Here is a 226-nt window from a genome sequence, read left to right as displayed (position 1 = left end):
CAAAAGGTTGAGAGTTTGCTAGCACAAACTTCGGCTTGAAGATTCACACACTCTTAGTGAAGAGATTTCGACAAATCACTATGTGGATCACCATTAGAATTAAGACAGCTGTGCCGCTATGATTTGATAAGTCCTAGTTGGTGTACAAAAATTAAAATGAAAAGCCAAGGAAGACTCCACCAAATAAAGCAGACTTTCAAGTATATCAAAATTTCTCTTGTGGTTT

The 226-nt window shown here is 36.7% G+C and overlaps 1 protein-coding gene across 1 annotated transcript in view; it reads right to left on the bottom strand.

Annotated features, from left to right (window-relative positions):
• Positions 1-226, bottom strand: part of LOC110427558 (receptor-like protein 1) — a 16,137-nt gene that overhangs the window by 971 nt on the left and 14,940 nt on the right. The gene's annotated exons all lie outside the window — the stretch shown is intronic.

The sequence above is a fragment of the Theobroma umbraticum genome, unplaced genomic scaffold (genome assembly GCF_002168275.2).
Source record: "Theobroma umbraticum cultivar Fairchild unplaced genomic scaffold, ASM216827v3 scaffold_106.0, whole genome shotgun sequence".
Classification (NCBI taxonomy): Eukaryota; Viridiplantae; Streptophyta; class Magnoliopsida; order Malvales; family Malvaceae; genus Theobroma; species Theobroma umbraticum.
This window is presented reverse-complemented; position numbering and strand designations above follow the sequence as displayed.